Source organism: Drosophila teissieri, chromosome X (genome assembly GCF_016746235.2).
Source record: "Drosophila teissieri strain GT53w chromosome X, Prin_Dtei_1.1, whole genome shotgun sequence".
NCBI classification, from domain to species: domain Eukaryota; kingdom Metazoa; phylum Arthropoda; class Insecta; order Diptera; family Drosophilidae; genus Drosophila; species Drosophila teissieri.
Window position 1 is genome coordinate 10,399,044 of NC_053034.1, and position 13,401 is coordinate 10,412,444.

Genomic DNA, 13,401 nt, shown 5'->3' on the forward strand with positions numbered 1-13,401 from the left:
CCTAACACACAGCCCCTAACACACAACGAATTTGGGGTGTAGCTAAGCATATTGATTGCTGTTAATGCGCTCTGCACTCGGCTCACGTTGCGTATGCGTAATAAATGCAAGCCAAATCATTTGCATTTGCAAAGAGAAAGGTGTAGAAAGTGAAGTAAGCAAGCAAAGTCGGAACTCAGTTAAAAACATTAATTCACAGCTCGTTGATTGCCATTAATGGCGGCTTGAAGCGCGGCTCACGTTGCGTATGAGTAATAAATGCAAGCCATTTGCAAATGGGGGAAAGGTGGACACAGTTACTAAAAACACACAAAAAAGTCAACTGCCATTACACTGACTTTACTAAAATACATTCATATATAAACCTAAAAAACTTGAATAGGTTAAAAATTTAATTGTATTACTATAACAAGTTTTTATAAATTTTTATTCATTTAATTTTAATGTGTTCTTATTATATGTTTTCTGTTCATTGGCGTATTTAATATAAAGAATATAATATGTTACAATTAAAACAGTTTAAAGACATTTTTATGACTGACTAACTTTTATACAACACTTCCTATTTAAATTGCTTTTTACAATTTAATATTAATTTATTTTGCCAACGATATTCCGCTGAATCACTTAATACCTTTATGAATGCATAAATCATCGTTTGTAAATGTGTACATTTTTGTACTGGCCATTTTTATTTGTAATCCTTTTTAACAAGCATAAACAGTCAGTAAGTGCAACGGTGGCACCCATTTTTTCGCGCTGTGCAGCGGTTTTTTATGACCCCAGCAGACGCACGTCCAAAAGTGCATTCGGAGCTGGCTTCTTTATGGCCCAGTTAGCAATAAAACCCCATAGCTCAACAACAAAACGCTGCCAAAAATAAACACAAAAAAAAAAGGAGACGAAACAATATGCTTCGCTCCCTTGGAGGACCTGAAATTGAAATTTTATTAGCATATTTCCCAAGCTTCCTGCGAGGAATTCGCCTAGCTTCAATCGGGCTGATTGGAGCGTAAGGTTCCTCCACGGCAAAAGGACCTTAAAAGTCTCCTTGAAGTTGGCAATCCTTTCGGCAATACACAAACTATTTAAGTTGTCTATTGTAAAGGATTGCAATTAGATTGATGGATTGAAGAGTTCACAGAGATACAGAGATATTTGAATAGCTGCCCTTTAGATTTCAAAGACAACTGAATTTATGGAGGAAAAAATAGATATATGATTTTAAAAGAATAGTTTTAATTTGATTTATTTAATAATATTCTTGCATTAAATTCTGATAGTTTGTTAACAAATTAGGGCGTTACAAAATAGTGTAAAAGATGAATAACTTTTTAACGATTATTTTGAGCGCTCAAATGCGCTCTATGAAAAATGGTTCTTGGCCCTCAGATAATTGCCTAATTGCCGCCCACTGCGGAAAACGGAAATGGGCGTGGCACTAGACAGCATCGCCTTACTTCATCTTCAGTTGTTTGCGGTGGGCGGAGGCGTTTTTCTGTGGTTCGTTTGCCACGGTTTGCATTTCCTTTGCATATTTATGAGGAAAAGTCGTGGAAGGCGGCCAAAGCGAAACGCGAGGCATTGAACACCATCGAGTGGCGGTGCTTATCTCCCAACAAGGAATCAAACGAAAAATGAAAAAAAATGAGCGAAATTCGAGGCCTGCGGTGGCTTTTCCCTTCGCCAATTCCCATTTTCATTGCGAAGCGCCGCAACAACAAAGTCAGCAGGGGAAAATGTGTTTTCAGAGTTTAACTGAAGCGTAAGAGCTAAGCTGGTTCAAGTTAATGAAGTTTAAAGTACACGTTCTCTTATCTCCTTCGTTTAGTACATTAAAATATTTAAAAAAGAGGTTTCTTTAATATGCATAAATCAAAAATTACTGCTTACTATGAGCAAATATAAAATATTTGCACAGAATATTTAAAGAAGGCAAGTTCTCTGTTGCTTACTAAAGTTAATTTTGATAAATACATTTTACACCATTTACTTTTGTAAAGTTTTGCATATAGCAAGGCAATGGAAAGCATTCTTGTGCAAATGATTATTTCATTTTCGACTTAAAAAGAGCTACATTTTAATTTCTGCAGACGGGAGACTTTGTTAACCCATTATGCAGCACCCTTCGTTGGTTTCAATTGCGCTCCTTTTGTCTTTGTCGTTTCAATTGCCTCCGAAAAAAAGGAGGAAAATTTGCAGAAAAAGCTGAGATGTTGGAGCCCGACTTTCCAGGGGGTGGTGCTGGGTGGTGTTGGGTGGTGCTGCGTGGTGGTTAGTGGGTGGTGGTGCAATCTGCCGCTGATGCCGAGCGGTGAGCACGTGTTCGCCTTTAGCTCCTGCTGAGCAACAAATGCCGACGAGCCGAGCGAATTTCGTTGCCGCTGCCGACGCAGGCGTCTCTGCTGCTGCCGCTGCCTCTGCCAGCGGGCTCTGCCGACGTCGACGTTGCCTGTTGAAAACTTCGAAAATTCAGCAGCAGCATTGGAAATTCGAAGAAGTGGAAGAAAAGCTCTCGGAAAATGCTTTAGGGCTTGCAAAAGCTGCGGCATCCTACAACTTTTTCCCACTTTTAAGTTTAAATGGAAAGTCGGTACTCAAACCAAATCCGAAAGAAAATTTGAGCAACAACCGATTCAAGTTCATTAACCGTAAGCGTAACGGTCGCCATAACCGTTAACTACCGATTCGAATTTGAATTTGAATCCCACTAAATGTGATACCAAACTTTCTTACAAAAAACCTTTTTTTTTTCTTACAAAAATCCTTTTCCTTACAAAGATCCTTTTTCATTACAAAAATCCTCTTTTCCTTACAAAAATCGAAATTCGAGTACTGAATAAAAACAATTCGCTTAAAAATACTTAATAAATTTCTAAAAATGAGGTACATACAACATTTTATTGTCGTCATTACCTACATATGTACGTAGTGACTGACCTTTTGGGGAAGAGCGTTGACGTCATCAAGCGAAAAGCTTCACCTCGATCTACGAGGTGAAAAGCGTCACACGTGCACCAAGTCACAAAGTCACGTTTTTAGCCTTTTATCCCTTTTAGCCTGGATTGTGTCACTGACCTTTTAGCCAGCGGAAACGCAGTGAAAAGAAAGAAAACGGCTGGGAGCTAAAAAGAATCGTGGCAAACGAGGTCACGGGGTCACTGCGGCTGTGACGTCAGTGTCCCCAATTAAAACTAGAAAAGTATAAGCGAGACACTGCGAGAAACTGGGATGCTAATGAGGAGGAGGCGCTTGCCAGTTCACAACAATATATGCATATAATAATTCACATTAATTCACTAAATTAAATTTTAACAATAGTAAAAAGTTTATAGTTAAGTTTTGGCATTTACAATTTAGTAATTGTGTGTTTACATTTTTCTTTTTCTAATTTCAGGTGAGTAAAAACTAAGAATTGACTTATTTACAAGTTCAGATTAGCCAAGCAAAGGTTTTGGATCCATAAATATCCTTGTACACTATAATTAGGTAAATGTGGTTAATTCATAATTAAATTTAGTTTTTGGTTTGTTCTGCGTATTTATAAAAAATTATATTTATTGGCAAAAATAAAAAAAACACCGGAAATACTAGAATGCCCAATTAAATTGGGAATGTGAGAAAGAGGCTTGCAGATTATTCACTTGGCAGATGATGATTCGCTCGGATGATCCATTCATTGCGATCCATCATCGGCGCAGCCCCTTCAACATTTTCCCAACATTTTCTGCCACCTACATTTCCCACCCGCGATTTTCCAAAAAAAAAAAAAAATTCGTGTTGCCTCGCACAAAACGGTTTTTCGAGCGAACATCATCATCAACAGCAATCAATCGGCAAATGAAAGGCAATGCCAGGAATTCGGAATGGTGAAAATGCATTAAAATGTTTTTCTCGCGGAAACTCACCCCGCAGCTCATCAAACCACCCACTTGGCACTGTGTTTTAAACATTTCAACATTTTCATTAAAGCAAAGTCCCTTGCGAATTTGATTTCATAAAACATACAGAACTTAATTATTCAATGTGATTTCCACACGAAGGAGTATTTTAACTTACAACTATTTGTCATAATATTCAATAAGATTTAAATGTACATATGTGGAAAATACATATTTGTTTCTTTTAATATCTAAGAATATTAGTTTATTAACTAATATTAAAGGGTATTTTGAGCTTCGAGTGACCAATTGCTGACCTTCCCCTTCGTTAGTCCTCGATCGGTTTTATAGTTTATTTGTTGCTGAGTTTTCCGAGTTTTCTGAGTTTTGGTGAGTTTTCTTTTTAAACAAATAAAGAGGAGCGTTAAAAAAGATATTGTCGACAATTGACGAAAACAGGGCTACATGGTCGACGGCTCTTTACGCAATCTTCGCTTTTCGCCTCTTCTGAGTGAAATTGAAATGAAAATGAAAAACGAGCGAAGGTCGCGGCGAGAATGTGTGAAATTGTGTTTGTTTTTATGTTTGTTATAATCTGGAGACGCGATTCAAACGCACTTATAAGTGTATTAACATTGTTTCGGTGGCCCATTCAATTTATTTTCCTCGCTGCTTTCCATCTGCCATCTGCTGAATGCAAATATTTGTGATTAATTGATATTGTGCAGAAATTGCACTTTGCATTTGCGTCGGAAGATGAAAATCACTCGTGCATGCCGTGCCATATTGCCATCTTGCCATTTTGCCATGTTGTCAGAAGGCGATTCCCATTTTCCTGGGCATTTGTCATCGATTTTCAGTTGCTGCATGTCATTTGTGTAATCGATATTCCCCCTTAAAACAAGCAATGCCTGTCTGTTTGTTTGATTTGTTTTTGTCAAATACTTGGCTGGCTTTCGTTTGCCGTGATTATTTGTGTCCTCCTGCCCGCCCACTTGTTGCTCTCGGATCATTTGAGGGTTCGGGGCATTTTGGACCAAGGCCGAGGACAGTCATCCACCGTCGCATCGCTTTCCACCCCCGCGTTTTCCGCTTTCCCACAAAAATCCTCAAATGCAATTCGAGAATGGTTCACAGGGCTCTTGGCCATGGCACTAAGTGATTGGTTAACGATTTGGGTAAATACTTCGTTTACACGGCGAAAGCACTCAAGGTTTTGCTATTGAATTACGCATATTTTTGGAAGGCATCAAAATATTAGTTTTACTATTTAAAATTCTATACTAATATTCATTTGAAATATTATTAATTAGTACACTAGTAGGGGTATTATGTAATCACAAACTCAAAACCGATATGTTAACCTCTATTCTCCCAAAATTTGCAAGTATCTTATAGATATTATAAGCGCAAGTCAGTTACTTGAGAATTCGCGTACTTTGCCGACGCATAAACGAGTTTTCTGACCGCCGCTTCTTTGGGTCGCCGCTGGCCGTTGACGTTGCAAACAATTTGCGTGAAAAACACTTTTCACACAAACGCATTGCCAGATAGACAGTTTGAATCCCACTCACCCACAATTCTCAGACATTCAACATTCAACATTCGCATTTTCAAATTGCTACAGTAAATATTATCGCCCATGTGACGTATAAGGTGGATTCGAAGGCACATATTTCCCAAAAACACCTCAGATGAAAATTTATGGCCGTTTAACATATAATTTATTTTGCATTAACAAGATGCTTTATAATTGGAGATACACGTCGAAGATATTATTTTAATTACTTTTAAAAATATTAAAAAAGAAAATGTAGTTTCATTTTTACATATATTTTAATGCAATTATGAAGTTTATATTTGTATTATATTGGAAGATGGAAATCGTATTTAACTATTGGTCATAACCTATAGCTACTGTATTAGGATCGGTATATAGACTGGATATTCCCGATGCTGCTGGCGTCGCTGCCTCTGCCGGCGCCAGACGCGACTGCGACGCCGGCAGCATTTTGAGGCCTGCGAGCAGAGCGATTTTCAGTACCGCGCACGCCGGTGATCGCTTCGCACTTGTTTAAGCAAAAAATAAATATCTTAACAATACCAAATATAACAAAATATAAATACCACAAATACAAAATATAGAAATATAGAAAATATAGAAATAGCGGGTAAAATCCTGATCATATTTTTGTTGTTGTGAGTGTCAGTGCAGCTAGATGATCGTGCGGTGAAAAGTGAATGATCCGAAGATCATCTTCATCTTCATCGTCTTCGGATTCGGATTCTCATGTGAAAGGAAAAGTGTCGCGTTGGTCGTTTTTGTTGTCATTCTCGTTGATGACGTTGTCAATCTGCTGATGCCCCCTCTCCCTCTACCCCCCTGCAGCCCTCTCTTTCTGCCACACACACTGGCCACCAAATTATATCTAAAATTCTTGATTTTTTTTTCGTGAGTGCTGTGCCTTTCTGTTTTTTTTTCTTTTTGTTTTTCATCCAATGTTGTTTTTTTTTTGCGTTGTTGTTATTTGTGCGAGCCGCGCGGGGCGGTGGAAAATGTGAAAAATGTGTGCGACAACTGTGGCCCCGCCCCCTAAACCGCCCCTCGCCACACCCGGCCTCTGCCCGCGTCGACGCTGGCTGCGCTGCCCGCTGCGTGGACAACAAATAAAGTGAAAAATAAATGAAAATTGTTTCGTTTCATTTCTTTTGTCATTTGAATATAAATAAGTATATATCTAGACGTCTGTCTACTTGTCTCCCCTCCAAATCGTATATATATATACAAGTATGTATGTACATATATGTATGTATGTATATACTCGTTTATCGGCCGATCTATATACGATCTATAGAGTCTTAAGTGTTTCCCGACTTGCCAGCGAATCGAAAGGAAAAGCCAGACAGATTTGGAAAAGCGATTAAAAGACGCCAAAAAAAGAAAACATAGAAGAATAATCCCAGTGGAGATCAAAGTGCAAGTGCAGAGAGAGAAAAAGTGGAGTAGGTCGATGAATGGATTGCCTGCATGGCCCACATTACGACGACGCACGGCAGCTTAAGCCAAGCGCCAAGGTAAGCGTACCGCCTCTGCCTCTGCCACCGCCGCCGTCGCTGCCTCCGCCGCCGTCGCTGCCTCTGTCGCCGTCGCTGCTTCAGTCGCCGTCGCTGCCGCCGCAAATGATCGATGAGATTTATAAGATCTGCAGATCCAAAGTCATTGATTTTCCTCCCTATCGGTAATGTGGATATCAATTTCCCACTTAGCATTAAGTACAGAACGCAAAATGAATTTAAAGTGCCTTTTTGTTTATATTTTACATTGTTTTGTTTGGGAATACTTACAAATATTTAACACAAAATATTTCATATTTTTCGAATTATTCTAAAATCCACTTTAGGAGTTTCATTTGGAAATATTCTTTTCTTAAAGGATTAAAATTCAATATAAATCTAAGTTTTATCATTATTTTTAAAACCTTAAATTAATAGTGCAAATTGCACATGATTTTCACATCTCATAGTCGTAAAAACCTTGTTGTTCGTGTTTCAGTCACCGAAACTCGTACATAAAACATATTTTAAACCGAATGCAATAGAAACAAGTGGTTTGTTGTGTTTCCAAGCTATTAGCGATATAATTAAACAACAAAAAAGTCCTTAGTCAGTGTGATTTGGGATTATGAACCAGTCGGCCCCCTCTAGCTGGAAAATCTCTTTTCCACATTGTTGCGTTTCAGTTTGCCACGCGATTTCAGACTTTCCTTTTTCTTTTTTCGTTTTCATTTTAATTTTAATTTTTTTTTTGTGTTTCGTTTCTCTGCACGCGCCTTGGCCAAATCGTTCTTTTTCCATTCTGCATTTAAATTTGGTTTTATTATTTTCTAAATATTTACTCTGGAGCGAGCATTTAGCGTTTACGACTGGCAAAAATATGTGCAGGTGCCTCGGGGCAACGTTTGAGTTATGATCTGTGGCATTTAGCCCCAAAAATAGTTGACCAGATGATCCATATCCACGTATGTAATCTATGTAATCTTTCTTCTGGCCATTTGCGCCCAACCTCGGATGGCAAAAATGTCAAACTATTTAGGTTTTCCCTCGTGCCTTTGCCATATTATGTTATTGTATTCATCGATTGGCGTGTTTGGCTAATTAACGTGGTCCAAAAGCGCATATGCCATGCATTTGTGTTCACTCAGCGGTGCGAAAGAGACGGACTGCATGTGCGTGCGAGAGAGAGGGCATGAGTGGTGATGGTGGTGATGATTATTAAGAAGAAGGGTCAACCTTGGCGGCGACTTAAAATGCGCTAACAAGCGGACTCCCATGTCTCCCAGGTCTTAGCCCACCTCACCCCCTTTCCCACTTTCCCCCCGCCTGTTGGCCATATTTTCTCTCTGTTTGCCCTCTTTTTTCTCACTCTCTTTTACCTCGTTGGTAGCTGGGAAAACCGCTCTTTCCACACCTTGAAGGCGCTCTGCTCTCGGGCATTTCCTACTTGGGCCAAAGCCGTTTGAAAATTAAATTAGAAGGCATGACTGCTGGCCTGCCATTGAAAGCAGCCCATCAAATACACTAACTGAACTAGCATTCAATATATCAGCTATTCATTTATATATATAAATATCTCATTTATATTATTTTTTATATATCTCATTTATATTATTTTTTTATTATTTATATCATTTTATCATTGGAAAAGGATTTCACTGGCATTTCATAAGGAAAGAAAGTTAAAGAAAGTCTAGAAAAACAAGAAGCTATAAGTTGAGATAAGCAATGGGTGTGGGTGTGGGAAAAAGTAGTCAGCTACGATCGTTGGTATCGTTGAGCACCACCAAGTCGAGCTGGAACCACCACCCAACTAGCACCACCCACTATCGCTGTGGCCGTGTCAACCCGCCACGCTGTTGCACTTTCAAGTGGCGCGCGCGCCCGTACACATCGCTCCCACATAACCCAACAAAAAAACCTATAAAAAAAAAAAAATAATCCGTGGATCTCGAGCGTCGCGTGGGGCCCCAAAAAATTCACAAAACTGGTGTCTGGAATTATGCATGCGGCGCCACACGTGCGCTCGCCAGCAGAGATGCGTCACAAGAAGAAGAGGTAGTGAGCTCCACACTCCAGACTCCAATTCTCCAATTCTCCGGAGAATCAAGAACCGGGAATCCTGATTCCGAACGCTCGTTTGCTGTATATAGTTGGCTAATTTTTTACAAATATTTTTTTCAATGTGTGTGGCTGTGTGGCTGTGTGTAAATTTGGATATACATCATTCGCATTGGAATGGAGACAGGCAAAAGCAGTTTGTCATGCAGGATAATTTTAAAATGATGTAAATATGTGCCAAGATTTTTGACTTTTTTGGTAGATTGCTAGATGGCAATTTGTAATGATATTCCTACTGAGTGTATTTTGCTATTGTATTTTGGAGTAGTGAATCTTGTTAATTACAAAAAGAAAATATCAAATAATCATTTTATCTATTATGAAATATGAATTGCTGGGTGAGGTATTCTTTGCTCAATGGTTTCCCGATCCACAAATATTCGGAATATTGATCACATTATACTTTTAGCAGTGTAAGCATATGCCATCTCTCGACTCTGTGGACAATCGGGGAGTTTCGAGTTGGCAGTTGAAGTGGGAAAGCGGATATGTTAGACGTCACGAAACAATCGCATCAGGCTCCTTCCCTTTCGTCCTTTGCGAGTTAGTGTGAGTGGTGTGTGCCTTTTGATTGCCACAGCCTTGACGTGAAGCGGAAATATTTGCCCAGCACTTTTCGTCTTTGGTTTTTCTTTGTTCGGTTTCCATTTTCCGCTGCTGCTGCTGCTCTGTTTTGTTTTCACGAACATTTTTTAATTGATTTGCCTTTGTTTGGTTGTCGGTTTTGTTGTCGTTGTTGTTGTCGTTGTCGCCTTCACCGTGGCCATGACCAGTTAGCCGCAAAAACAACCGCCCCTTCACTTTCCCCCACGTAATTTGCCCCAACTTTCTTTCATTTATTATTTTCTTTTTTTTCTTGATATATATTTCGTTTTGGAACACACACCGCTTCTTTGAGTGTGTGTGGGGAGTGAGCGGAGAAAAGGCCATCAATTTTGTTATTTTTAGCATGCAAATCGTTTTGTCAGCCTTCGAGGCAAATGACTTGGTCGAGAGGGTGCCTTCATCCATCTGACATCCAGCTGGGCAAGCAGATGCCCCCTGAATCTTCCAGCTTCCGATGCAATCCGATGCACTCGTGGTCGTGGTTATTATTTGCTTGGCTTTCACCCCACCATCTTTCACCATCCCCCCCCCCCCCCAAAAAAAATCTGTGGCAAACATTTGATCAATAATATTTTGGAGTAGCCCCCTCCGGAAAAGGCTTTCGCCATTCTCCTCACGTGCCGTGACTGCTTATTAGCCATGAAGGTTACCAGCACCAGCTGAGTTAAGTTGCGTTCACAGTAAGAAAAAAATATGTTATTGAAAATCAAATTCAAGAAAAGTACAGCTTTGCTAAAAAAAATATAAGGGAGCTGTGTAAAACTGGGCATACTTTGAAAAGTAATTTGCCTCAGAATGATTGCGCATTTTCGCTGAGTGCTTTCTTGGTTTGGTTCGGCTCTTGCCACATGGTCGTCGAACATGCAACCCACCGGGAGCACCACCCTGCCCCACTTAACCACCGAGCGACCAACCACTGACACTGGGCCAGGCCAATTTGCATGGCAACACCAGCAACAACAGCAACAGCAGCAACAACAGCAACAACAGCAACAACAGCAACAACAGCAACAACATGCCACATATGAGCAGCGTGGAGAGCCGGCCATGATCCATGGGCCAACATTGCGTATGCGTCATATGCTCAATGTTGCTCCGTTCGTCGACAAATTGCAATCGCACATGCAATTGAAACCCATTCCCAGCACCCAGCACTCGGCAACAATTGTCCTTCGTCCTTGGCAACACCCTGCCAACAGCCTGGTGTTGGGCTAAATGATATCGGAATTTAAATTTGAATTTGATTCGGAATATGAATGGGTGCTCGGATTTAACGAGCTTACTGCTGAATCCATGGCGGAAATTAGGCAAATGGTAAATGGTAATTGGCAATAAACTTGGTAGACCACACATTCGACGTGTGTTTATTTAAATCAACTTTTATTTATGGCTTTAATAGTTTAAAAAAGGAATTTAGTAGCAAACAAAAGTGTTTAACTTAAATATGAGTATTAAACTTACTTTTAATTTTCGATTGAAATGTACAAAAATTTTACGTGAAATGTCTCTGCAAATTTGTTGTTAGCTCAATATTTTAAAACTGTTCATAATAATTTATAGGCAAATTAAAATAGCATGTTGTACTTTTCACTTTTCACTATCACCCATTGGCTTTACATTAAAGTTGGCCTTGATTTGTCGCCGTGCATTGTTGCCGCTGCTGCTGCTGCACACACATTAACATTAATCGTCATGCGAAGGCACACAAATACACACACGAGCACACACTAGCACACACGGCACACACACACTCACACACAGCGAGAATGTTACGAAACCGAGGGAGCAGCAAACGAGCAAAACAAACTAAACCAAAAATGACGAACGCGACAACGAACGCGACAACGACAACGACAACACAGCGACAACACAACGACAGCAAAGCGACTGCGGCAACGACGACGACGCGAAGCCGAATTGAAATGTTGCCCTCGGCTGTCAGACACTCACACTTACATACTCACACACTCGCAATCGCACAGGCAAGGGCAAGATTATAGGAGTTTAGATAGCATATCTAAAGTTCTTCGACTTGAAGTAGATAAAAAGTGTGTGCATTTTGGACTACTCGCTGTGTGGAACCAATAATCACACTTAGCATAAATCAAATCATAAATGAAAAAAAGTTACACTTTGAACTTAAGCGAACGAATTGATCAAAAAACTGAGTTAGCCTCTAAGTAAATGTAGGAAATATGTTTAAATTTAACAATCAAAAGTTAACTTCGATTGTATAATAGGTTTATCATAAATAAGTAGTAATATACAGTTATTTTTGAATTACGTTAACAATATATTTGCAAACCCTCAAAAGTATGCTACACTTTTGGGCGCAACTGTGCACTACACACTCGTAACTCGGAGTTCACGAGCTTTGGCCCTTTGTTGTTCTTGCGAGTTGAGTTAAAGTCGGGCTGCCAGCATATGTGTGCGTGTGTATATGTGTTAGTGCACTGGCGCGCGTGTGTGTGTGTGTGCCACCATCTGCAGCATTTAGTTAAGTTAAGCAATGAAGTGAACCCAACTGAACCGAAACTGGCCGAAATTGAAACGACGACAACGGCGATGAGGAATCGTTGCCATGCCTATACTATATAGGGTATACATATATATATAAATATATATATATATATATGTGTATGTGTGAGAAAACTTGTGTGTGTGTGAGCGGTTCAAGTGGTGCTGCTGGCTTAGATTCCTGTTCTTTTTTTTTGGAATTTTTTTCGGTGCCGTTTCTGGCTTTTGGTTCTGGTTTTTGGCGAATAGTTTGTCCCGGCCAGCCAGCCAGGAAGCCAGTTAACAGGGCTCTCTCTCTCCCTCTCTCTCTCTCTTTCGCTAACTAGCTCTCTCTCGCTCTCGCTCTCTGTGTGTGTGTGCGTGTGGCAACTTCGTTGTTGCTAGTGGAATTGGTGCTGCCACTTCTGCCACTGCCACTGCCACTGAAACTGCTGCTGCTGCTGTTGGCTTTTGGCATTGTCAACAACGCGGCACAAAGTTCATACAATTGTGACACGCGGCGCGTTAAGCACGTGGCTCTGACTGATAACAGAGCTCTGTCTGTCCCCACAAAATCTACGAAAATTAATAAAAATCATATATGCGAGTGCCACGTACAAGCGGGCAATGCATATTTTAAACCATTTTTTTTTTGCAAGTGTCTACGCCAGTGATAAGCTTCATTGACCTCCTGACCCCACTGTCTGTGATTTTTGTTCGAGTGCCGCGAGAGGAAAGTGCGTGAAAGGTCCAGGAAAACTGTGCGATTAGCTAACGTCTGGCCATAACCGTTTAGTATTCGCCATTTACCATTTACCAAGAACGGGAGCAGTGCATTCAACTCCATTTGGATGGCATCCAAAAGGAAATACATGAGTTGTGATATGTAAAACGAGGGGTTCTTAAAGGAGTTGAAGCAAAAACTATGCACAATAAACAACTAAAAATAATCTGAAAACTTTAATGAACGTAAAACAATTCGCTGTTAAACATTTAATGCAAATAAACTAACTAACTAAGTGAACTTAAAGTCTTTTAACCATTTAACCACGAAAACATAAAACTCTGCTCAAAGTAGCGTACTATTAAAACGAAATACCTCGTGTTCGGCATCATTTTAAACAAGAGAACAAAGCACTTTCAATCACAGAAAATTGCAATTAATTTGAAAAATGTATGGGTTTTCAAAATGAGCTATAAACATTAATGTGGCATCTTAAAAATCAATAACTTACCCATAAAG

General features: G+C 39.9%; 1 protein-coding gene across 3 annotated transcripts in view; it reads left to right on the top strand.

Annotated features, from left to right (window-relative positions):
- LOC122624609 (potassium voltage-gated channel protein Shaker) overlaps positions 1-13,401 on the top strand; it is a 112,702-nt gene that overhangs the window by 17,750 nt on the left and 81,551 nt on the right. The window lies entirely within an intron of this gene.